Below are 26,146 nucleotides of genomic sequence, written 5' to 3' on the forward strand. Positions count from 1 at the left end.
TCATGAATAATAGAGTGTACGAGAGTGATCTCTCTGTTCTGAGTGTAGTCTCCAGGTGCAGGCCTCACCTGTGAGCTACATCTCCTTCATTTCAATTATGTTCACATTTTATCTTGGTATCAGAGCTTAGATTGGGTGAGCCTGATCTTTTATCACCTTTTGTGACTGAAGTTCCTTTGTGGCCAACTTGCCTTGTGGCAGAATTGCCTGTGTGGTTTGAGGTGCCTCTGTGGCCGCGTGTACACAAAGAGCTTTGTGCTCAATTGAGTAGGTGGACTACAGAACACCTGGCTCGAACTGGATGTTTTTTTAATTTCCTGAGTAGAAGGAGATTCGCGTGCTTTTCGCGCTGACAGTCGTGCTAGGAAGGGCAATCGGTGTGTCTGTTTGTCTATTAGTCGCGCGAGAGCGCCAAAATACCCGTTTGGCGTGGAATTTCACGGATTAATCATGCCAGTAAATCTTACTCGCACCGATTTTTTCTGGGCGCGGATTTTTTTCTTGGGAACGTGCCAATCTACCTACAAGGAGATCTGCAGGAAGCCTCATCTTCGTTTGGCGATTTGCGAAGGGAACATATCGAAGAAGTTGCAGATCTATCCAGGAGAGGCAGATCGGATCAGTTTTGATCAGATCGATTTTTTGGCTATATTGAAAAATGGCGGATTTGCTCATCGGAGTGGGATTGATCTTGTTGATTTGTCAGATATTGCCGAATCTGAATCAGTGAGTATCGATTTGACAAGTATCGATTTTTTGTTAGTGTTGGGTAGATTCATTTTTAGATCTGATCAGAATGAGTAATACGACGGAATCTTACCTTCACGAGTCTGGCAAACTCGATAGATCTAACTTCACAAACTGGAAGTTTAAGATCCAGACCTTGCTTGAGGGTGTGAATGCTTGGTCCATGGTTACAGGTGATGAGCAGAGGGTGAATGCGGGGATACAGGAGCAAGACTGGGATAAACGAGAAAACAAGGCGAAAGTTTTGCTGAAGATGTCCGTGAAGGACAACGTTATCCCGCACATCAGAGACTGTAAAACGTCTGCGGAGATCTGGACGACCATTAAAAGTTTGTATCAGACCCAAAACACAAGCCGAGTTATGGCACTTAAAAGCAAGTTATTTTCAATGAGGATGAATGAAAGTGAGACTATTGCTGCGTTTGTTGCGTGAATCAAAGATGTGAAAGACGGATTGGGGAACATCGAAGAGGCGGTGTCTGACTCTGATCTTGTCTCAATCACATTGAACGGGATGCGAGATGAATTTCAAATATTCATCACTGGTTTGGCGGCAAGGGAGAAAGCACCTGCATTTGATGATCTTACAGGGATCTTGCTGCAAGAGGAGGAGCGGCGGTAGAACTTGAACCCCTAGAGTGATGATCTTGCGCTGATGGTGAAACGACGATCATTCAGAGGGAAGCAGCCACAGCAGCAAGCACAGCAGAAAGGAGAAACATCGCAGAAGAGACCACATAAAGGTATGATTGCAAATAATTCTGTAAAGAAATGTTATTATTGTGGAAAGAAGGACCATATGCATAATGTATGCTTTAAGAAGCAGGCTGATGATGCAAAGAGGAAGCAGGCAAAGCACAGAGGATACCTTGTTGAAGAAGATGTTGAAGAAGATAAAAATTTCAGTCATGAATTTTGACTGTTCATAGTCGACCATGCCCTTTTAGCATCTGATGAGGACGATATATGGTATGTTGATTCTGGAGCATCCTCTCACATGACAGGTAAAAAGGAATTTTTTGATAGCCTTGAAGAAAGTACATACGGATCAAAAATCCATTTACGAGATTAAAGGTTATGGGGTTATTCCAGTCAAGTTACCAAATGGAAAAATTAGTCATCTTCAAAATGTTTTATATGTACCTGGAATTAAGAAAAATCTGATATCTGTATCCATGATAACTGATCAAGATATGCAATTTGAGTTCTTCAAGACTCACTGTGTGATAAAGGATTGCAGGAAAGAAATAGTTGCAACAGGCGTGCGTGTTGGAAGCCTATACAGACTAGATGTAAAGAGTATATCAAAGTGAGCCATGGTTGTAGGAGGATCAACAGCTGAACAACTCTGGCATCAGAGATTCGGTCACTTGAATTTGCAGGACCTCATGCTATTGCAGAGAAAAGGTATGGTTGAGGGGCTCCCTATCTTTCGTAATATTCCGTTAAATTGTGATGGTTGTGCCTTAGGTAAAATGCACAGAGAACAGTTTCTTGTGCATGATAGGAGGAAGGAAACAAATATTTTAGAACTAGTGCACATTGATATATGTGAACCTATGCAGACAAGGTCGCTAGGTGGATCATATTATTTTTTGATATTTACTGATGACTGCACTAGATATTCATGGGTTTATTTTTTGAGTAAGAAAATTCAGACTTTCCAGTGCTTTAGAGAATTTAAAACCTTGGTGGAAAAACAGTTTGGTAAGAGTATAAAAATTCTCCGGTCTGATCAAGGGGGAGAATACAAGCTAGGAAAATTCATGAAAATTTGCAAATCTCATGGGATTGTTCAGCAGTTTATAGTGCCACACACACCACAGCAGAATGGAGTCACAGAACGCAAAAAGAGAACCTTGGTAGAGTGTGCAAAGAGCATGTTACAAGGTAAGGATATATCTAAAAGTTTTTGGGCAGAAGCTATTAATATTGTTGTATATTTGAAGAACAGAAGTCCTACCAGGTATCTTGGCTTCAAAACTCCTTTTGAAGCTCTATATGGATTTAAACCAGCAGTAAATCATCTAAGAGTATTTGGGTCAAAAGCATTTGCCCATATACCCAAAGCTGATAGGAAGAAATTAGATCCTAAAGCAGTTAAATCCATCTTTGTTGGTTATGGCACAGAATTTAAAGCATTTAAATTGTTCAATCCTGAGACTTAAAAGATATTTGCAAGCAGGGATGTAGTGTTTCATGAACAGGTACAGGAAGGGAAAGATGACATTGGCGATGATTGTCACATTCCATTGTTGATGGATGAAAGTAGCGAGGATGAAAGAGAGCAAGAGCAAAAAGAAGAACAGGAGGAAGGTGATAAAGCAAGCCCATTTAGAGCTAAAGAAAACAAATTTGAGGTAAGTCCCCTACCAAGGAGATCTGGTAGGAAGACTCAAAAACCATTAAAATTGAGAGACTATGCTTTGATGTCAAATGTTTTGAACATTGTAAAGCCCACTAATTACAAAGAAGCTAGTCAATTTAAGGAATGGAGGGCTGCAATGAATGAAGAGATTGAATCTATTCTTATAAATGACACTTGGGATTTAGTTAAACTGCCTAAGAATAAAACACCCATAGGATGTAAATGGTTGTTTAAACCAAAAATGAATGCAGATGGAAGTATAGAGAAATTAAAAGCTAGGCTGGTTGCAAAAGAATATTCACAGCAGGAAGGTATAGCTTTTGATGATACTTTTGCACCTATAGCAAAGTTAAACACTATCAGAATGCGTATTGCTTTAGCTACTAAATATAATTGGGAGCTACACCAGCTTGATGTCAAATCTGCATTTTTAAATGGTGAGTTAAAAGAGGAAATTTATTTAGTACAGCCATAAGGGTTTGTAAAGTAGGGGCAGGAACATCCTGTTTGCAGATTGAAAAAGGCTTTATATGGTTTAAAGCAAGCACCTAGGTCTTGGTATGAAAAGGTTGATTCTTTCTTCTTAGAGTATGGCTTTCATAGAAGTTTAAATGACCCAAATTTGTATACCAAGTACAATAAGCAGGGGTAGATTATTATGATTTCTTTGTATGTAGATGACATGATTATAACATGAGATGCAGATGATTTAATCAGATGAATCAAAAGGCTTATGGCACAAGTTTTTGAGATGAAAGATCTCGGAAGCCTTCATTACTGTCTGGGATTAGAAGTATGCAGAGATACTGGGCAAACTTTTCTTACCCAAGGCAAGTATGCCAGAAATCTGTTAGAAAAGTTTGGTATGGATCAGTGTAGATCAACAGCGACACCTTTGCAGCAGAATCTGAAGTTGAGCAATGACGATGGCACTAAAGAGGTTGATGCTACAATGTATAGACAGCTGGTTGGTAGCTTGATATATCTCACAACAACCAGACCTGACTTAGCACACTCTGTTAGTGTGTTGAGCCAATTCATGTCAAAACTGCTTGAAAGTCACTGGGTAGCAGCAAAAAGTGTGTTGAGGTATCTTTTTGGTACTATTAATTATGGCATTTTATACTTTGACGCATCTGATGTTATTCTAGCAGGTTTTTCAGATTCATATTGGGCAGGTAACTTGGATGATCGAAGGTCCATCATAGGTTACGCATTCAACATAGGATCCGGGGTCATAGCATGGAGCAGCAAGAAGCAGAGTACTGTAGCCTTCTCTTCATGTGAAGCTGCGTATCAAGCATTGTGTGCAACGACGTGTGAAGCGATCTCGTTGAGAAGGCTTCTCAATGATGCAGGAAAAGAACAGAAGAATGCCACTTCCATCAAAAGCGACAACCAGAGCACCATTAAATTGGCATACAATCCAATGTTTCACAAAAACACCAAACATATAGACACTCAGTTCCATTTTGTTAGAGAGAAGATATAGTCAAAAGAAATTACTGTTGAATATTGTAAAACTTGTGACAATATGGCTGATATTTTTACAAAGCCTCTTGCACGTCTGAAGTTTGAATTGTTTAGAAGGATGCTAAGAGTCCAGGACAACCCTTTCTCCGTTAAGGGGGGGAGTTGAAAATAATTAATATTATTTTGTATTAATGGAGAAAATGGTTACATTGTTGTAACGTATCTCCCTAGTTTAAGATTAGTTCCTAGAGTTTAGGGGTTTGGTTGCAACTTCCTAATTCCTAATGTTGTACTTAAATGATGTAATCTTTCGTTCATGAATAATAGAGTGTATGACAGTGATCTCTCTGTTCTGAGTGTAGTCTCCAGGTGCAGGTCTCACCTGTGAGCTACATCTCCTTTATTTCAATTATGTTCACATTTTATCTTAATATTCATTAAAGCACTCCCTATTCCTTACCCACATAAAAAGAGAATCATTGATTTAGAAGTGGCTCAAATCCCTAGACTTTTTTTTTTAAGTCTACACATTCATTGGGGTTTTTGGGGATTTCCCACCAAAATTTGTTTATTTTCACGAAAAAATCATTAGAAATTGAGATAATGTTTGGACTTCACCTTTTTAATTCATATCCCTAAAACTTATTTTAAAGTTTCCATCACAGGTTAAAGGAAATTCACCTAGAATTACTATGAAAAAATTGAATTGAGAAGAAATTCAACCGAGCATCTAAAGTTTTCATTACAGGTTAAAGGAAATTCACCCAGAATTACTACGAAAAATTGAATTGAGAAGAAATTCAATGGAGGAACATTTATTATGGGGATGTATTTTCCATATTTAGGGTTTGTCAAAAACTAATTGATAGCCCTAAATGTGAGGATATTTCATAGTTTAATTATGAACCAGACTTACCGTGATTTACTATTAAAGGTTAAAGCGAGTAAATAATTGAATAAATGTGAAATCTACACTTTTCTTACATTTTTGAAAAGATTAATTAAGATTTACCATGGGATGGAATGAAGAAGACCGTTGAATCATCTGTGTAGAAAATGATATATTTATTTTGATTATTTTAGGGTTGGTCAGTGATTTGGAAAATTTTTCAAAAATGGAAATAATAAATTCATTTACAACAATTTACTTTTGACTTTTATCTAATTACATTTTGAAGAGACTAGTTAATATTTACCATGGGGATGGAATGAAGAAGAGAGTTGAATCATTCATGTAGAAAACAATTTACTTTTGACTTTTATCTAATTACATTTCGAAGTGATTAATTAATATTTACCATGGGGATGGAATGAAGAAGAGAGTTGAATCATTCATGTAGAAAATTATATATAAAAAATTATATATTTATTTTGATTATTTTACGTTGAATCATTCTGTAAAGTTTTTCAAAAAGGGAGTAACAAATTCATTAATTTACTTTTGACCTTTATCTAATTAAATTTTGAAGAGAAGAGATTAATTACGATTTACCATAATTAAATTTTGAAGAGATTAATTATGATTTACCATCGGGATGAAATGACGAAGAGAGTTCAATCATTTGTGTAGAAAATGATATATTTATTTTGATTATTTTACAGGTAGTCATTTTGGAAATCCTTTGGAGGTAGTAAATTCATTTACAACAATTTATTTTTGACCTTTATCTAATTATTTATGGGCTAAATTTGGTTTATTTAATGAAGAAGTTGATTATGGAGCTATTAAAATATTTGAGCAAGGATTAATATTAAATAGGAGATTATTAATTTTATTTTAAAGTTTGATAATATGTAAAGTCTTCCATGGTTTTCGAAACATAATGGAGCTTTAAAATTAATTCTTATCTTCATTTTCATTATTCAGAGGATTATAAAGTAACAGTTGTTCAAATAGTTATCAAAAGCCTTTGTATAAAACCCCTAATTTTCTAATTCTAGGGGTTAGAGAGAAGAGGGAATAGTTATCAAAATCCTTTGTATAAAATCCCTAATTTTGTCATTGTAGGGGTTAGTGGGAGAAGAGGGAGCTAGAAAGCTTTGGAGACAGTGTGATTGCACTTGTTGCACACACAAATCAGTAATGCTTTTATAATATTTTGTTACATAATTTAGAAATATTTTTTTTCTTTCTTTTCATTTTTTCCCTTCATTTCCATTTTTTTCTTCACTTATACATAGATGCAGTTTGCCCTTTACACAAGGGACTTGATCAATTGTTTATACTGCAATACCTTACTTCATTATTGATTCTTTCAAATATTAATATTATAATAGGAATGAGAGTTAGGATATTTGGGTTATGCATTGTTTTATTGACTAAAAACACTTTATGTTGGTTGGTTTTATTACAATATTTGAGTGTGTATTACAATAATGTGTGTTCTTTTTGTTTATTTTTATTTTTTTTAATTTATGTGCTTGAATCTAGATATATGTTGACACATTGGTAGTTCACTTGATTAACAGTTTTGTCACAGAAATTAGAGGATTTGTCTATTTTTAGATATTCATACTATTGGTAAATGAACATGTTCTTAATACTTGTCCTTTAAGGGATAATGGAATGTAATAATATGTGATATTATGATATTTTATTCTTTTTCATTATGGTGGAAAGCCAAAAAATGTGGATCCAAGTATAACTAACACTCTATTTATTTTATTTTCTTTGTCATATCCATCTCTAATTTGTGTTTTTCATTCTCTAGTTTCATACTTAAGTTTTATTTGTAATTGTTGATCTTTTAATTATTATAAGCGTCCTTCCCAAATATTATCCTCTCTTCCTTTTAACAACACACTTTCATATCAATAACATGGTCATATTTATTTGTTTAATTTGAGATATATTTAATTTACATTACTTTACAACAACTCTTTAATTTACACTATTACCAGGGAATATCCCCTTGCAGTGAAATGGAAGTTAGCCCTTGTCACCTAGAGTGCGAGAATCTCGCATCCTCAATGAATGTATTCTTGGGTTGTTTTCAGTTACTAAGACATTCTAAGAACCAACACATTCATATTAGGATATAGCATTGACCAAGTAGTTATGTACATTCTAATTGAAGATTTGAAGGTTAGCAAGAATAGAGGGGTCTAACTCTTGTTCCTTTTCTCATACTACTAAGAGTTGGTGATTGCAACTTTCCACATGAATTTAGACTAAGCTTCTATCAATTCCTTAATCATTGGTTTGCGCTATTAAGGATTCATTTTTCAAATATCCATAATGGAAATGTTGGATTTCATTTTATTTAGGTCTTTCATGATGTTGTGCTTAATGGGTGAATTAATATCCTTTAGTTAGTTTTTAAAAATTTCTAAAACATGAAATCAAATTAATCTTATATATCATTTGATATTTTGTAAATTCCAGATAATTTGTCATATATATAGCACATATATAGTTTGGGTAGATATTTTAAAATTAATTTGGTCTGGCTAAATATTTTTTTATCATGTCAAATATCGTTCTACAAAGTTTTCTTCAAATGGAATGCTCGAATATGAGGAATGGGACTTCACTATTCATTTAAGTTGTTCAGGTATGTTTGTGTCATTTAGAGACCACGACTTTATTAGTTTAGATAGCAACACATGGTTTAGGTTCATGTTATTTATCCTCCAGAATTTGGCATGTTAGGGTTATAATTTGGCTATACATAAAATACTGGAAAACTGAATTTTATTTTAGATAATCAGAAGAGATAAGATAGAAGTTCAAAACTTATGAAAGGAATTAGAGGAAGCCCAAATGTTTCCCGTGTTCCAGGACATCCCAGATCCACTCTTCTTTGGGATTGAAGGAAGGAATAATGAGGATCATTACATACATTGTGAGGATCATACTCTCATTTAGAGCCTAGAAGCACCACCCATATGAATGAGTGAGTGACTCCATTAGGGATTGGGGTGGGTGGGTAAATAGTTTGGGAAAATAGAGTGATAAATCGATCTTAGTGAAGACTTTCTTTTCCAAGAAATATATTTTCTTGTAGAAGTGGTTTTCTTGGTTGGTGTTGATGTGGATAGAGAATTAGTGGGTCGATATGGAGAACTTACGAAGGCAGAACCCATTACATCAATTTCAGTTAAAGGCCCCTAAGTAGAAGTAGATTGAGTTGGAAATACTAATACAAAACCTACGGAGGCAGAGGCTAAAGTGGTATAGCCTATTAGAGAAAGAGGGGGTCTCAATATATATATATATATATATATATATATATAATGGAACACTTAAGGAATGTTCTATAATTGAGCTATTGGATGTATTAATGGTTGCAAACAAATTTATCATAATGACATGTCTTAATAATTTTAGCGGCACTTTGTAGAATTTACCATTAGCGAGAGATCCTGCATTGCTTTATCAAGAGAACCCTTCCACCATACTTAATAATAAATCAGTAATGCCACTCATAGATATGTGAATTTATATGGTATAGGCTTGATCAATGGATTTCAATATTTTTTTATTTGAGAACCATGTAGTTCGTTGTCAATTACTATGCCTTTAAAGGTTTTCCTTATCTTAAAAAAAATGGATGATCTCTGAATCATCATGAAAAATTATCTAGTTTGACACATTGTCAGGGACTATGGATCTTAAAGTAGATGCATTGAGAATCTACCCTTCTCGAATTATTCTAAGCGTTAAAGCATTAAAGTGGCCATGCCTATTGACTTTTGATTTTGGGGATGTCATTGATGTTGAAAGCTAGGAAGTTAGTGACATGGGGACTTCACTCAATGAACCTATGACATATCACGTGTGCTCATGGCATACTAAACAATACCCTTAATTTGACTATATATTGGAAGATACCTCTAAAAATCACCTTATTTAACCCCCTACCAATATGAACCCAATACACCTTACCAATTTTAAAAACCCCTAGTTTCACTTTATATTATAGGTATGCTTTTTCATTAACATTTTTTATACCCCTTTATGTTTTTACATTCAACTTTGAGCTCCATTTTTTATACTTTCCAATATACAAACCATTTACCCCCTATTATATCCTCAATATATTGTCATTTTTTACTCAACATATATCCCCCAATATGAATGCACATGGTATGGTATTTTTCCCCTAGTGAAGTCCCTCTGGTTGGTGACTAGAGTTAGGGATTCCTATTGATAGAGTTTGAGATGTTGAGAATTATAATGAATGGTATTTTGAATTTGTCATTCTATAATATCAAGTGACCATAAATATTATGGATCTAGGTTCCTAAATCTAGGAAGATGTTAAGCCCTTGAATTAGGGCTTGACCATAAATGTTAAGGATTTGGATTCCTAAATCTAGGAAGATGTTAAGTCCTTGAATTAGGGCTTCATACTCAGTGGTATTGTTTGTACGTTCAAACTTCATCCTACGTGAGATGAAGGTCCTCTTCCTAAATGGCTCAGTAATAAGAAACTTGGCACTTGAACCTTTAACAAATTTCGATATGTTAAAGGGAAAGGTTCAAATATCTAGATTGGGACTAGATGAATAATTATGATCATAGGTTTAGCTTTGAGATGGATACCTTCTAGGTTTCTAACACTTGATTGGTATTCCATTAGCATGGAAAGAGTAATATCAGATCATTATTGCTTAGGGATTAATGAGGGTTAAGCATAAAATTTCTCAAAAAAAGGTTTCTACCATATAACTTCCTAAGATAGAAAATTCTATAGTTGATGACTCATGGAGTGCTTCTAACAAGGTGAAATTATGCTTCATATATTTTTATCTCATATATTATTCTTGTAGAGTACTCCTTTCCACAAAATCCAAAGATGTGACCAATTTGATGGAAAATATCCTTTGAGTTTACTAGACCAATCCCTACTATTAGCATTCATAGAATTCATGGATGCCCATGACCATAATTTTCATAATCTAGTAGATTTGGGGGTCCATGGAGAACCTAATGAGGGCCTATTTTGATTCTCATATCACATTAACTTCATTCTAGTCTAATTAGATTTTTCTAGTTGAGTTTTTAGTTGGAGTAACCTCGAGTTTCTTGCATTCATAGTAGGATATAGCATTAACCAAGTAGTAATGGACATTCTAGCTGAAAATTTGATGGTTAGAAAGAGAAGAGGGGTCTAACTCTTATTCCTCTTCTCATACTACTAAGAGTTGCTCACTAAAAATTTCCACATGAATTTAGACTAATATTCTATTGATGCCTTAATCATTGGCTTGTGCTAGGGATTAATTTTTCAAATATCCATAATGGAAATATTGGATTTCATTTTCTTTAGGTCTTTCATGATGTTGTGCTCAATGGGTGATGTAATATTCTTTAGTTATTTTTTAAATATTCGTAAAATTTGAAATCAAATTAATCTTATATATAATTTGGTACTTTGTAAATTTCATTTAATGTGTCATATGTATAGAACATATATAGTTTGGGATATTTTAAAATTCATTTTGTTTGGCTAATTTTATTTTTTTATCATTTCAAATATCATTCTAAAAAGGTTTTTTCAAATGGAATGATGGAATCAGAAGAACAAGATGTCACTATTCATTTATGTAGTTCATCTACATTTGTGTCATTTATAGACCACGACTTTATCGATTTAAACAACATTGTATGGTTTAGGTTAATGTCATTTATCCTCCATGGTTTTGTAGGTTAGGGTGTTAATTTGGCTATACATAAAATATTGAATTTTATTTTTTACTTTATTGAATTGAACTGGAAAGGATCCTTCAGGTCTAGTATTTTATTGCAGAGGAATTTGCCTCATCATGATGTCATTCCTTCTTTGAAATAGCTAGGGTTTCTTCTTTTAGTGAAAACATCCAATCCTAGGGTTTTTTCATAAACCCTAGGGATTTCTTGTCAAAGCCCTTTTCTCCTACTAGGGTTTACAAACCCAAAATAGAAAAATATGCTCTTTACACAAGTGATGGTTCAATCTAGTGGTTTGTCTATAAACCCTATATTTTTTCAGTATAAAAAAACTCTATGGATTTTCAATCTTTCAAAACCTATATCTTTGAAGACCTATTGTGCCTTCTAGGCTTTAATAAGAATCAAAATATTCCAAGCATCTCATTCTTTCAATCCAATTAATGAGAGGTTCTGCAAATGAATTGAACTTCTTTCAATTAATTTTCTTAACTTCCTTGAGTTCAACCTCGGGGTTCAGGCCATATACATTTGACAAGATACTTCTACAAAGGTGATGGATATAGCTTTTGTTTCTAAGGTTTTAACACAACTCATCTTCAAAATGTAAAAATATTATTGTCATTATATCTCAAGATGTTGGCAGATGATCAAATTCAAGTAAGGATCTTTCTTTTACTCATATCCTTTATATCTTGTATGTCTATATGTTTATAGACTTTCTTGTTGTATTGATATTGTTCCATTTATTGACAGTAATAATTCACTATAAATTTCAAGTGTATTCACAAGGTTTTGTGCTTATCATTCATTCCTTTCGATATGGTCTTAACATATCCACTTCTATTATGTTTGAATTGCAAGTGGAAGAGTAACACGTAAAAATCGTTATATGACATGGACTTTGAGATGTATTTCCAAATTTCATGCAATTTGGATTGAGGGAGATATATTAGAGCCTCAAAAAAAAAACACTTCAGTAAATTTCTTGAAGAAGGAAACCTTCGCTAGTTTTGTCATTTAATGAGGCAATTCCAATTTTCTTTTGATATCCTTCGGTCTTGGACGATTTCTTCTTTCATTCTTACTATGTAGAAGTAAATCTTCTATGCAATGAACATTATCAGTTCCTAGTTGCACAATGACTTCGCTTATATTAGCTCTGATATCTTTAAGTTTTGATCTTTAACTTCAAGAGATAATATAGTGAGGAAGTCTCAACAAAATGTATGAAGGTGACTTCAATGGTTTTCTTCAAAACTTTATGGAAAACTTTCATTTTAATGTATCATTTTGATGATCAAGGTACTTGACCTTAAATTTTTTTTAATACACAAGACACTTTCTTGTAATATATATGCTCCAATGACTCACCCTCCAGCAACATTAATCAGATCACAACATCAAAAACGAATTCAACCTTCACAAATTATGAGGTTACATATATATGTCGTCAGGCCTTATAGATTGAGGCATTTGGATTTCAGACTTCATTATATCCATGAAAAAATGCATACCTCAAAACTTTAACAAAAAAATGACATATTGTAATTCTCGTTCTGAAGCAAAGTGAGGTGATTCATCCTAGTGTATTGTATTCAAGAATGTAAGAACAAATTAAACATCAAGATTTGTAGACAAACTCTAACATCATTTTTGGATCTTCTATGAGATAAATTTAGTCAAGGACACAAACTATTCTTTGGTCTCCTAGAAAACATGTTAGACCTCTTACAATCAACTTATCCTTGGATATGTTTCAAACTTCTTAGGCTTCTTCCAAAATAATAGAGAGAGTCAATGTCATCTTTAACTTCCTCTCTTCACCAAGCTCTAATACCATGTTGAAAACGCAAGTGCAATAAATACTAGCACAATTTTTTGAACTTGATAATTACTTTTAATGTCTTACATATCTTCTTTATCATTTAAAATTTGTTCATCAAGAAATTATACTTCATAAACTCAACCATATACCGCAGAAAGAAAGTACAGATCGCGATGCACAAGAACAACACAAGTTTACCTTAAGAAAACCCACTTAGGGTAAAAACCCAACAAATATTTCCTTAGATAATCATTTCAACAAGACATCAAGATTCAAAGTCATATACATACTAAGAAACATGATAGTAAGATGATAGTCCAACAAGTACCAAGTCATCCCTCCACAAGTTGTCCAACTTTTTCTGTCAATTGTCCACAATTAATTAGATCAAAGTCTTGACTTAGGTATGTACTAGGGCCAAATTTAGGCCTTCTTTACTATCCCAAAAACTTGGGTCTTCACCACATAATAGACTCTAATTTCACCTTTAAATTGGCTCGGATATTATCACAGACGAGGCTCAGACTTAATCACAAAATAGGCTTAGAATTTATATTAGATAAGCTCATAATTCACTTCAGATCGCCACTCTTCCATAGAGATTCATACTTGTCTTGGGATCAAACCTCCTTATCTTCTTGTCCATGTTCGCTTGAGAGAACAAAATTGATCTTCTAGTGTGTGTTTCAAATATCACTTGAGGGAGGATGAATCCATTTGAATATATAGTCTTCAAGTTAGCCAAAAGGGTGCCTCTTTAGGCAGGCCAACATGATCAGTGGAGGGGTTGACTTGGTCACTTGTGGAGCCATAAAAATAAATTCAATTTTTCCTTTTCTTAAGGTCATGAAGAACATGTCTTTTAAATTTTTCTTTAGATAAATAAATGAGCATGAAGAATATGCAACAATGATAAAATATAATTTATAATTTATGAAGATCGACCATAGCTACAAAATTCAACACTTTGGACACATGAAACTAGGTCAACTACACATCTATGGAGGAGCGCCCATATTGGGGGTTTCCAGGTGATCCCAAAGTAACATTTTGTAGATTTACACAAGGTTAAAGCTTTAGTGGAGTGTCCTACTTTGGGAGATGCGAAGTGGCCTTAAATCCTCATCGAAAGCCATTTTCACCCCATGAAGAAAGGGTTAAAGAAATCCATTATAGGATCAGTTTGAGTGGATACCAAGTGGATATAATCCCCCTTTCAAACGCAAAAATAAGGAGAAATGCACACTTTTTGAGGAGCGTCCTTTTTAAGGAAGATTCTAAGATACTTTTGAATGATTTTATGGAGAGAATTGAGGATAGGAACTATTTTTTTATTATTCAAGTCTTGGCCTAGTCACCTGAGGGTTTCAAGTTAAGCTATAAAATGAGAAGAGCTATCATTTGTTGTGGGTGGAAATATGTAGAGGATAAAACTAGGTAAAATACATTATTTTTTGGCTATTTACCACGACTTCACATTCGGAAATCGCCCCATCTTCCCTTGCTTCAAGTATATGCACTTTACTAGTTGTATGGATATATTACTAGGCACATGTCTTTCACTTGGTCATTGGTATATTTTGTTGCTCTTGCTATAATTAATTTAAATCCATGTATTTCAGATTATTCTACCTCAACAATTCATAGTCAATTGATAATCAAATTCTATGTAAGTTTTACTCCAATCTTCATTTTGTTTTAAATTTCTCAAGCCATATTTTAGAATAATTTTATGTTCTTTTTTGGGATACATGTTTTCATATATTTCAACAACTATTTTATAATGACCCTAACTAGGATCCACACACTTTTCTTTGCAACTTTATATTATGTTATTTTCTTTGTGTCTATATGAAATGGCAGATCAATTATTTATGTTGTTGTTTTTGGTACTTGTAGTATCATTTTAATGAAATGAAACACTAACCTAGGATTTAATAGGTAGCACATAGAGTATATTCTTCATTGTAAAATTGTCATGTCAAAATATTTCATGAAAGTAAGATGTCATCACGACATTCCAGTGAACTCTCTCCATCAAAGTGCGCTCTCTTCAGATATATTATGAAAAATGATCCCACTCATTTCAATCTTAACTGCCATGATGTGCAAAGAATAAACTCCAACATTCTGGGTTGGGCATCCATTAAACATGTCATATTCACAAACTAGGTTACATTCTTTAGCACCCAAATACCCAAGCATTAGCAACTGATAATATTAGCAGCATATGAAAGACATCTTCTAGAGTCCTTCCTTAGTCATGTACAAGATCTCTATAAGTGCAAGGTTCATGACAACAAATGACATCAATACTCTAATATCTTGTAGTTTTAAAAACACCCTGCTTCTAAACACACATTGAGGTCCCAAAAAACTTCAATCCAACACATCACTCTTCAAGTTACCAAATGTTCTTGGCACAAATATAATGATTTTTTCATAATTCATCCCTTTCATTAGTGATATTCTTGAATAGTTTCCGGTGCAATTTCCCAAGATACATTTTGATAGAGAGCATATTGAGATTACATCCTTCAAGCCTTATTTCATCGAACTAAATATTAGAAACAACTCTAAAGAAAAACTTTGATACAAGATTCAAATAATCAAAATGATCATATGCCATGTCAGGAGCAACAATCTTGAAACAGATTTCAAATGGGAGCTTTTCCATGTGTTGCTAGTAGTTAGGCCATGTTTTTGAATCTTTAATGGGTTGTGTAGCTTTTGATAGGGATTTATTTCAGCATTGCTAGAACTTATTCCTTGCTACAATAAACTTGGTAATGGTTATATTGTTACTTATTTGGACTTAAAACTAACTAAGACTAAAGTAAACTTTATGAGTTCCCCATCATTACACATTAGAACATCATATATATATATATATATATATATATATATATATATATATATAACCTTTTATGGCACTCTTTGAAGGAAGCTTCTTGTGGCACTCTGGTTTAAATTAGGAGGGTTACAATTGTGTTTCCATCCATGTGGTTAGAGGCCTATGGCCTGCCTACCCCCTTGTCACATAAATTTACACTACAAATGGTGACAATCTAATTTGACTTGTTGATGATGGAGATTGATTCAATCACCATCAAGGTAATTGACTACCCATCTCTCATCCTCCTGAGGTGCCAATTGCATGTTTTGTATTTTGAGAGAAGATCTCTGCAACTATGGAGAAAACTGAGGTATCGAGGTATATATTTTGTCCAAATGAGATACCACAATGAATCTGGTTCTCAGACTAAGGGATTTTGTTGATTATTCTATCTATGGCAGCCAATAGAGGTAGGGTTTGAATCTAGGTTATAATGATAACTTTGGTCTCCTTTTGGAGTTCGCTTCTTGCATATTTTCCTCAGGTTTATGTCTCCCTTACTCACATGAATTTGGCATTGCATAAATTGTTTCAAAATGACTTGTTCTTACAGAGAGGCATACCCTTCCTATCATTGGTCTCAGCAGGTGACTTCAAGGTTTTTCAAGGCGCTTCCACTTTTCCCCTTCACTAGTTTTATATAAGGCATAATCGATGTTTGTTTTCATTTTTCTTAAAATCCTTTAGTCCGGTTGTCTCTTCTAGTAGTGGGTTACTTTATTTTTTTATGGGGGTTTCTAAGCACAAACCCTTGTTTTGGTTGGTAGAGACAAGGATTTTTGTCTTCTTTTCTTGAGGTACAATTTCTATTTCGCTTTCTCTAAAATTTTAATGGGATTTTTATTTATTGTCCTTTCACAAATTATGGCATTTAATTAGGGTAAAATTTGTAGGTTAGTCTTTGTTCAACTCTTGTAGAATCATTGGGAAAGAACATTTGATGGTTTTCTTGCTATTATTCTAGTGACTTCCATGTACTTATTTTCTCTGGCTTCATGCCTTATTACAAGTCTTGGAGTTCCTTGGGCCGGATACACTCCTGTGATACTATGGTGAGCCTTAGTCCATTTTAATTAATTTTATGTAGAGTTTCTAAGTAGCTTGAGGTTATCACTTCATGCTATATATGTGTTTTGGAACATTTCCCTGTAAAGACCAAGCACAGAGCTAGTCCTCTGTAGCTAGAACAATTATGGGAGAGTTAATTAAGGGTTTCTCCCTTTTTGGTTGGAACACACAGTTCTTATGTACTTTGGCTGTGACAATAAACTACCATAACTCAAGTTCTTGTAAATTTAATTATTTTGAACAGTGGATGTTTTTATAATATGTTAGCTTCCTTGGTTACAACATTTACTATGATGAGTTTATACCTTCATCGTGAATAATGAAAGTTATATTCTCTTGGTATTTATTTTTATACATTGTCCACTTATTTTGAATTTCTTTTTTCATGTATATAGATTTTGTTATGTTACTTTCTTGATGTTATTAAATTTACATTCTTTTGACTTTAGGTATTATACTTATACATATTTATATTGTTAATTGATTTATAGGCTAGGGAACCTTGTAGACTTTGGTTATTGATTTCTGCATTAGGTTCCTGTAGAGCCACTATTATGATAAGCAAGGATTGCATGCACTCATAGGTTGATGATGAATTATTTTCTTGTTGTTGGCCTGTTTGCATGCTAACCGTGTCTCAACCTTGTTGCTCACTCTATTCATAGCCTATCGCATATAACATTTAAAAGCCTCTTATATAATATTATGAACCAATATAATAAATGTCCACCTGTACACATATATACATTTTATACTTTTTGGGTTAAATTCTGATTCAACCAAACCCCTTTCTTTCTTGGTTTTTATGTTAAATATTGATTCACTCTTTATGTACAAACATGAATCAATGCTAGGCTCTTGGTTTTAGGTTCTCTCACTCGTATTTCCATAGTTAGAGAGATATCTAGGGTTTGAAATTTCATAGAACAACCTTAGGTCTTATGCACATCATTTCTCTAGTCTTCCTGCATTGTTCAATACACATATATCTATTTTCCACAAAAACCATTAATATTAAATAAACTAGCTCTAACTCATTAATATGCAATAGCTTTAATAAATACTCATAACATAATATCTCTTTATACATTCTCATTCTTGTTCCTACTTCAAATCATAAACTGGTCGTGAGAATTCACATTCTTGATATAAAATCTCAAAATAACTTAAATGCATATCTAAAATTTATATAATTACAATAGAGGTTGTCACGTTCCTCTCAATTGTTGAACTACAGTGCTAGTAGTTCCCCCCAAGCTCTAGTTTATTTTATGCTAGGGAATTAATCATAAATCTCCTACATATTTACACCTCCTCAACCCAATCAAATTCCTGCTAATTTTGGGCACATGTCCAATCTTTATCTCCCACTAGTACCTTGTTTCTTTTATTCATATTGTCTTTATCTCCTGCAATTTTTTTTTCTTTAAAATATATTCCTCCCATGACATTTATCTCCATTCATGTTAGCTCTGGTGGTCAAACCAACTAAAAAGGTCCATCTCCCCTAGCAAAATAGAGGATTTTTTTTTCTTTTGTGTTTCCTATCCATTCTTGGACCATAATTGATTCTAACTATTTCATGGCATTTAGGAATCTAACCTCTCACATGATGGCTCCTCTTGTATTTCCAAGGATAATAATAAGTAAAACAATTTTATTTTATTAACAAAACTAAATATTTACATTCTCATGAATGTTCACTTTTCACTTTTAATTTTTCAGTGACAAGTCAAACTTATTAAATCTTAAAAGCCTTTATAAAATTAATTTCACTAGGGGTACTACAAGTTTTTATTCCAAAATCCTTTACTAAGAAAATCAACACCAAAGATATAACTTTTATAATTAGCCTTAGCCAATCCAACAAAGTGGGACTAAGAAGAGTTTTCTTTATGTGCTTTACCATGGAGGCAAATGGCTATTTAAATAAGCTTCATTTCATGTTAATACCATGGATAGGAAACCTTGAGCCACTATACTACATAATATAATTCAATTTTACCAAATCAAAGTCAACCGTAAACTAAGTGCCCTTGATCAACTCAAGGTTAACCTAACACAAGTTGTCCCTTTCTTTGTACTAAAGCCACATGTTTACTGAAAAAATATGGAAGATCCAATCAAAGTTATGGAATATGTTGTTCAAAACCCAAGGGTTGCAACATTATTTGCTAATTGGCTAGGGATTAATTCAATGTCTTTCAATGGTTAGAATTGTAGTTTAAAATTCATTGATGACTTTGAAAAGCTTGAGTTTAGGAATATCAAAATAATTTCTATTGTTAAATTCTTAATCAATTTTCTTCTAAATGATTATAGTTTGTAAAATTTTAAGATTCAATACTTTGGAAGATTTAAATTTGAAAATCTAATCTAAAGAAATCATCTTTTTTCTTAGCAACCTCTTTTCACACAATGCAAGTTAGAAAATTCAATTAAACTCTTTTTACGCAATGCAAGTTAGAAAATTCAATTCAAAAACTTGTTTGAAGTCAATCTAACTAAAATAGATTAAATTCCCCCTTTAAATAGTCATGATCTCCAATCATTTTAATTTAAAGAGTAATCTTATAACTAAAACTTTGGTGAGAATAATCCATTTTTAGTATATTAATTTGTTTGAAGTCAAAAACATTATCTAACTTAAATAGATTGGGTTTCCCCTCCAAATAGTAATGATCTCCAACCCATTTTAATTTAAAGAATAAACTTATAATTAAAATTTTAGTGAGAATAATCTATTTTTGGTATATTCATTTTTTTCCATTTTGTTGTAGGTAGATGTACTTTACATATTAATTAATAATTTATTATATATATATAGATATATATATATATATATATATATATATATATATATATATATATATATATATATATATATATATATTAGTAGAGTCTAAAGAACTCACAAATTAGTTCAGAAAATAATGGAAATTTCAGCAAGATTATGATAAAATCGAGGAGAAATTTGAAAATCTGGGTGGGCACCCATATATTTTTGATGGTATTGAATCCATTTCCACCATAAGAAAAACGATTCAAACACTCTAGTATTTTGATTTTTTGAATTTTTGTTTACAAAATTTCTAGAAAAAAATATAGTCTAAAAGAAATTTTGGTGTTATTGAAACAACGCTTTTTTTTAAACCTAAAACCTATTAATACAAATTAGTTTGATCCAATAATGAAATGATAATCATACTAATTTAATATTAAAAATTGAAAATAAACAAACTAGTTTGATCCAATGATGAGATGATAATCATACTAGTTTAATATTAAAAATTGAAAATAAACAAGTTACATAAAGAAAGAAATGCAAAAGTTAAAAAATAAATTAAAAACATTTAAAATAAAAATCTAAAAACCCTTTTGATTAGAACATTTCTTGTGAATATCCAACTACAATATCTTTATCTTAAAAGGCATGGGGCACCCATGCTTGCTATCTTTGACATTGAAGTTTCACAACATTTATTAGCATTGTCATTTAATCCCCTTGATTTTGTCAAAGTGTGTGGCACCCAATGCTGGTCACACTTGGATTTATTATTAACATTCTCATTTACTCACCTTGACTTTGTCCAAATATGTGGCACCCAATGCTTGTCATGCTTGGATTTATTAGCATTATCATTTAATAACCTTGTGGCACCCGATGCTGGTCATGATTGGATTTAGCTTTGGGATTGGAGTTCTGAAGATTCTTGTTAGGACGATAGGCCTTCCTTTTGAATGATTTCAGTCGTCAACACTTCCATTCCCTTATTGACATCTGACATATGGTTTCTTACTCGACAACTGGCTATATCTTTTGTTGTTTGACACTCTCTCCAAAACCCAGTTATGGTTTGGCTTAACTCTCTCCGAAACCGAGTTATGGTTTGGCTTAACTCTCTCCGAAACCGAGTTATGGTTTGGTGGCATTATTGCTTATCTCTCTCCAAAACCCAATTATGTTGTGCACGATCAACAAATTCGTGCTTTGAAAACCATGCTCTACGGTGCACACAAATTCATGCTTTGAAAACCCTATTATGCGGTGCACGATCAACAAATTCATGGTTTGAAAACCCTGTTCTGCGGTGCACTACCAATTAAGGAAGTTGAGATTGAGGATGTGTGTAAATTACACTACTAGGACTTCATTCATGCAGTAGATGAGCCTAGAGGGTTGTTGAAGAGGAATTGATAGCATCTAAACCTCAATTGCAGCTTGAAGAGGAACCGACAGTATCCAAATCTGCAAATTTATTCTCTCCTTCAAATTCAAATCCAGCGGCTTCCAGTACTCTATCAGAAAACGATGATCCCACCCAGGTTCATATTCATTCTTCATGGCCATTCAATTAATGCTGGTTTGTTTTTTATTTTTTATTTTTGGAATTTGTTTTATCCTCAGGATTCATTTGGTAAACGCCTGGGAAGCAGAAACATATCGGTTCCCTCGCCCAAAAGGGCAAGAAGGGAAGGCAAGGAAGTGGTTGAAGCAAGTGAAGATACCCCTCTTGTGAAAGAACAGTGCAGTATCTGTTTAGAAGCAGAATGCCCATCTGAGTTTTTCGATGGTATGGTTTGTTCGCACAGGTTTTGTTCTAATTGCATGGTCCTGCATATCCAAAGCAGATTGAAAGAAAAAATGGGGACCATTCATTGCCCTGAGCCCAATTGCAGTGAGCACTTAAGTCCTCAACAATGTCAATTGATCCTTCCCAAACAAACCCTAGAAGAATGGTGTCTGGCATTGGTGGAAGAAGAGATTCCCAGTTCTCAGAAGTTCTATTGCCCGTTCAAGGATTGCTCGGCACTCTTGTTGAAGGATGTGCCTGAAGTAGGAAGCTCAACTGAGCCAGATGTTGCTATTATTGAAGAGTCAGAATGCCCTGAATGCAGAAGGTTATTTTGTGCTCAATGTGGTGTGCCATGGCATGTGGGTTTGGATTGCTCTGACCTGGAGAAATTGTCTTTTTCCAAGAGGGAAAAAGATGATTTGTTGCTCTTAAAGCTCACCAAAAAAAAAAATATTGTCAATTGTGTGGAAAATGTGGCAAAATTGTTGAAAAACGTCTGGATGCTGTCACATGATTTGCATGTTAGTAAACTCGTAAAATGCATTTTTGTTGAATATTTGTTTTTGATAATACCCTATTTGTCTTTGATAAAGATAATTGGTTCCAATCTAAAAATTAGATTTTCTAATCGTAGCTGTAGGTTATGATATCTTTACTGTGTGCATATGGATGCCTAAGTATTTCCAATTGAAAAGCAAAGCTACATACTAATTGTCCATGGCTTAACAAAGATGTTTCTTCAAATGTATCTAGCTTAGGCAAACCTGGTATTTGAAAACTACTTATCTAATATCTTTCCCTCGCCTTTGGTGAATCTGTCATTGAAATTTGTTGTTCAATACTGGAAAACTAAGAGGCATTGCTTGGTTATTTAAACCACAAGGAGAACTGAAACATATGGTGGTTGGTGTTGTTTCAGATGTGGTTACGAGTTTTGTTATAAATGCGGATCAAAGTGGAAGAATGATACAGTGCCTTGCAAATGCTCTGGGTGGGAAGAATGATAAAAGGAGCTGAGATTTTCTTGGATTTGGGACCTGGGAGACAACAAAGTTGTGAAAAATACATATGGCTGTAAATATTGTTTACCAAATTCCATTGTGGTTTCTCTTTAAGTTGATCTTTGCAATGTAGTCCTGATTCTCTTACACAGGGGAATTGTCTGTTTTTCAGGTTGTATAGATGTTGAACAATTAATGTGCATTCATTATTGAACATGTATAGTAATGTTGTATTCAAGTATGTTTACAATGTTGTGTTCAAGTGTATTCACAATTTGTTCTTATACCAGAACTTCTTCGTCATGAATAACTTGATTTGTTTCAAAGTGCATGCCATGAAGATTTCATTCAAGAGATACATGCTTGACCAAAAACAAACTTAAAATGTAGTAAGTTCAACCCCATACCTATTGTGGATCCTTGATAGTCAGGGTTCTTACGAAGTTTCATGAGTCAAGAGAAAGCCTCAAAGGACCTTGTGAAGTCTCTTTACTGAAATCTTTTTGAAGACTTGCCTTCGTAGGTTTTGGATAATGTGATCAGGGGTGTTCTGAAGCACATATCAGATTGCATTGTAGCCACATTTCTCAGTGATAACGTTAAGCGACTCAATACAAATGTTGTTATGGGAATTGAGGTTGATTTGAAACTGCTAGAATCTTTTGCAAATACTCAATTCCATGAAAGTGGCCTGGATGAGCTTGAAGGTGCAACAGATCCAAAAAAGTCTTTGTTAGAGGCAAGGCAGTTGGTTAGTCTTTTATTAAACAACCATCCAGAGAATTTCATGAATCTTGTTATAAGGGAGAAGCATTATAGTTCTTTGGATTACAGAAAGGTGGTCATGATTTCTGAGAAATACGGAGATTCATCTGAAAGACTCTTTGGAACCTTTGGTACGCGAACTTTGAAACAAAATACAAAGAAAAAATCACTTGAGACATTGATAAAGAGACTGAGAGAGTTGAGTTGATGTAATGATGAAAATGCGTTATTTATGGAGTTGGAAAATCGTCATTTTGTAGGGTTAATAACCTTGTCTAATAATCATTACTGGAAAAGAGGCCATTGCCTTAATTCTTATTCTTTCTAAGTTCCTCATCCTATTGTTTTTTAGTCACAGCTGATGTTCTGGTAAAATATTCCTCCTCGAGAGCAATGGAATCTTAGTTAATGGACATTTATAACCGATTCTTGTGAAGTGTGGAGGATGGAGAACATTGTACATCAATATGGGGCTTCATTCATGTATTATCACACTTGCAATGTAAGCCTTCCGGGCTCATGTATTCATGATTTTTCCTTTTTACTGTAGAAAATATATCTAAAATAGCTAGGACAACATTTGAAATTCTCAAATTCTCTTCCTTTTTTGGTTCAAGCATGTCAACATTTTTAAATACATGTGAATGAATCTGGACCCCAAGAAATACATGTTGAATCAGAAAGTCTTGTGGTTTTCTTTATGTTCTTCTGCATTTACATGCTGCTCTGTTCTCTTTTTCTCTTCTAGTATAAAGGACTTACATTCCCAGTATCTTTTGTCTCCTATATCTTTTACTCTATTTCACATTTAATAAGTTGTACAATATCAATAGCAGCTCAGAAAGTGGGCTGGCACACAGTGTAGACTCCAAATATCACAGAGGTTCTATCAACCTATATTGTGAGCTATTTGGTGCATTATACTTGTCTACTATCACAAAACAGTAGTTGGATTCCTATTATGTAATATGGAGCTGGCATTTTGTTCCTTTTGATTCAAAAGTTTCAAATTCAACTTGCCATAAGATCTTATCTAATTATTTATTAACCTACATGTTTGAATGAATTCCTTTCTTCATAAATTGTTTAATCCTTTGTATGGAAATTTGAAGTGTCTAACACTGATTGGGATGCTTAAGACAAATGTACATTGTATATGTGATAGTTATCGTTTCAGAAACTTGTTATGCCTATTGTGCTACCAATTTTATAATAGTGTCACATTCAGTGATATCTAGTGTGTTATTCTTTTATTCAATGTGATTCACATCAAGTATATTCTCTTTTTACTCATCCAGAGGTGATGATTTTGATTGAAGGCTAAAGATCTAAAAATAATTGTTTATAATTATAGTTTTAATTCTGATAATTTTAAGATTTTGTCTCTACCTTTTTTAAATTGTTTTTCAGTAGTTGTACGTTTGAATGAAAACAACGTGTTTTTCTGTTCTGTTTTGCATTACCCAAATTGAATTTGAAGTTTGCTTGATGCACCATTATTATTCAATCCTGATAGAGTTCCGAAGATCTCAACGCAGTTGCAGAATGACTCCTTCCAACTACAGGGATACATAAGGGGTAAACAGAATTAGAAGACAAAAGGAGCATGTCTTTATTTGTTTTGCCTGAAAATGAAAAATTAGAAATGGAGTTTCTTGAAGAGTCTCATGATTTGATTTTCTCAATCAGTGGTGTAGGCTTCTCTAAATCTATGGATCTCATTTTTGGTGCAGTCAATTTAGTACTGTCGAGCTATATGAATTACACAGTTTATTAGAGCTTCGTAGTGACAATGGTCTTACATAGTTTGTTAGAGTTCTGTAGTGACAATGGTCTGCACTGTCCATTGTGAACAAATAATGAGTAGAAATATTAAAAAGATTTATGAATAATTAAGTAAATGAAATATCAAAAATGGATCTTACTTGGGACAAGCACAGATAGATTTGATACAAACTGCTCATTTTTAAATAAATTCAAAACATATTAAAAAAATATATTTATATATAAAGAAAGATTTCTCAACCTTTCTTTAAAATATTTCTTATTGCACTGCACTAATGTGGCATGTTTCACGAAGAATATGAATCAAAGTTGGAGAAGATTTACAATTGTGGAAGCATATGTTTGTGTAAAAGTTAACCAATACCCAAATTGAAAATACAATTGAGATTTTAATTAATTAATTATATATATATATATATATATATAATATTTTACACTGTACATCTTATATGGTTTCCAACATTCATTATTTTCTTTTTAAATATTTTTTAGAAAAATACTTGTACTTTTTAATCTTTTATAAAAATTCAACAATTCCAACTTCAGAATTCTATATAGTTATATTTAATATATTATACACTTTCATTATTGATGCATATGTTTTTTAATGTGAAACACCACTACGTAATTAATCATTTTTTAAAATTCTAAATAAAACATATACCATTAATTATTTTATTTTATTTCTATTTGTAAAAAGAGTAGGGTTGACATGTTATTTGAGAGACCAGTTATTATTATAACTTTTAAAAATAAATTAAAACAAATGATTTTTTTTACAACATTATGATGGAATTAATGAATTTATGGCATTTTTTTATTTCCGAAGGGAAAATGCATTGATTATTTAGTTATTACGATTTTAACATATGGGGTGAAATATTTTGGAGTATTTTTCAAGGGCTGAATCCATTTATAATTTCAAAAATGCATTTTAAATAACAAAAAATCACGTTCTTTCTTGAAATTGTTTTGTCAAATTG

At 33.1% G+C, this 26,146-nt stretch overlaps 1 pseudogene; it reads left to right on the top strand.

The window, feature by feature from the left end:
- The first annotated feature begins 1,402 nt into the window (after positions 1 to 1,402).
- LOC149254253 (E3 ubiquitin-protein ligase RSL1-like) lies at positions 1,403 to 22,794 on the top strand (annotated as a pseudogene).
- Positions 22,795 to 26,146: the final 3,352 nt, after the last annotated feature.

The sequence above is a fragment of the Pinus tabuliformis genome, chromosome 7 (assembly GCF_031772625.1).
Source record: "Pinus tabuliformis cultivar Carrire ecotype Pingquan chromosome 7, CPIR1, whole genome shotgun sequence".
NCBI lineage: Eukaryota > Viridiplantae > Streptophyta > Pinopsida > Pinales > Pinaceae > Pinus > Pinus tabuliformis.